The sequence below is a fragment of the Solanum pennellii genome, chromosome 3 (assembly GCF_001406875.1).
Source record: "Solanum pennellii chromosome 3, SPENNV200".
NCBI classification, from domain to species: Eukaryota; Viridiplantae; Streptophyta; class Magnoliopsida; order Solanales; family Solanaceae; genus Solanum; species Solanum pennellii.
In genome coordinates, this window is record NC_028639.1 from 41171113 (window position 1) to 41172892 (window position 1780).

At 34.0% G+C, this 1780-nt stretch overlaps 1 long non-coding RNA gene across 1 annotated transcript in view; it reads right to left on the bottom strand.

Moving 5' to 3' along the window:
- Window positions 1-1469, bottom strand: part of LOC107012737 — a 10905-nt gene extending 9436 nt beyond the window's left edge. The window contains exon 1 of the long non-coding RNA XR_001456087.2: window positions 4-1469. This is a non-coding gene — a long non-coding RNA (uncharacterized LOC107012737). The remainder of the gene's footprint in view (window positions 1-3) is intronic.
- Window positions 1470-1780: the final 311 nt, after the last annotated feature.

Here is a 1780-nt window from a genome sequence, read left to right on the forward strand (position 1 = left end):
TACCATAAATAAGCAAGTAAGAAATCAATGCAATTCTCTTAACTTAATTAAATATCACTTTTCTAAAAATACAACATGTAAGAATATTAAAGTTAATCAAGGTAATAAATAATCAACTAAAGATGAATATAATATTTTAAGGGATACAAGAAATCAACAAATACCATTTAAAAGACACCATAACAAATCACAATTGGATCAATATATACTTACCATAAGCAAATCCTAAGCTTAATGATCTCAACTAAATAAATTAAATTGGATTGAAATTAAGTTATAACTCAAACTATTATACCATTTTCGACAAGACAATCAAGTGATTCAAATACGAAGTTACAAAGTTACTCTAACTCCATAGGTTATGATAGATGGAAAGAAGTCAATCACAGATAATGTACTAACAAAATTGAATTACAAAGAAACAATTATAACAACATTTCATGACCAATTACCCAATGCATTGTATGCCGTAATTATGCTAGACAACCAATTATTCTAATTTCAAAGGTTTACAGAGTGAAAACAGAGAGGTAAAATGAATCACCAATTTATTATTTTATTACATCAAGAGGGAATAAATATATGTTACACAATATATAAGCAATCTATATCAATTATCAAGGGAGCAATGTTAGCAAACAAAATAAGTCAAGAATCTAGCTCATATTCGAATAAGAAACAAATACTTTTAATGCATACAATTGATCTCAAAGTCACAATTTTGTCACTAGCAAATGGTAACCATATTATTAAAAAGGAAAGGTTAAGAAATATATGTGCCTGCAATTAATCTAAAAAAACTCTAATTTTACGAACTAACAACCCATAAACGATTAAATTCAAAACTTTAAGATCTAATCAGTAAGTTTTCATGATATGCATAACAATATTTATATTCTAAAATCCCAGCCAAATTATAAATGAAAGAAGAACAAACATTATCAAAAGATGAGATAATAAAGTTAAAAGAATGTACCCAGATGGATCTTTCTTTTTCACAAACTTGATTTTCCAAAACTTTCGTCGGAGTTCGCTGCTTTGTTGCTGCTTCTCCCTGCAAAAGAAGAAGAAGAGAACCGGGGAAGGAGAAACGGGGGAAGAGAGGAAGAGAGGAGAGGGGCCGGCTGCCGGAAAACGGAGAGAGGAAGAGAGGAGAGGGGCGGCGGCTGCCAGCAGCTGCTGTCTCTGGCCTGCTGCTGCTCTCCCCTGCTGCTGTCCAGCTGCTGGTCGCAGCAGCTTCCTCGTCGGGAAGAGGGAAGAGGAAAAGAGAGGGAGAGAAGAGTAAAACGAGAGGGAAAGAGGAGAGAAAGAGGCAGTTCAGGCAGGGAGAGAGAAGGGAGGAGGAGTAACGGCTGAAGAGAGGGTGGAGTGTGGCGGCGGTTATGGAGAAGGGAGGCTCGCCGGGAAGAATGGGGAGAGAGAGAGGCGGCTGGAGAGAGGGAGGGGAGGAAGAAAGAGTGAGTTTTTTTTTGTTTGGTCTTTTAGGGTATTAGAATTTAGGAAGAATAGAAGATTAAATCTTGACTGTAGGATTTTATAAGATTTAAAGGGCTATGATTCGATGTTGGATTTATTTTAAAGATGAACGGATGAGATTAAAGGATGAAAAATTAAAATCAAATTGGCTGGGGGATTGGAATGGCTAAAAATGCAATTGAAATTGGAAGAAATTAGAATAACATAGGCTAGAATTTAAATAAATTTTAGAAAAGTGTAGGAATTACTATTTAATTAAAATACTACATATATTAAAATATTTTTATATAATTAAAAATCATTT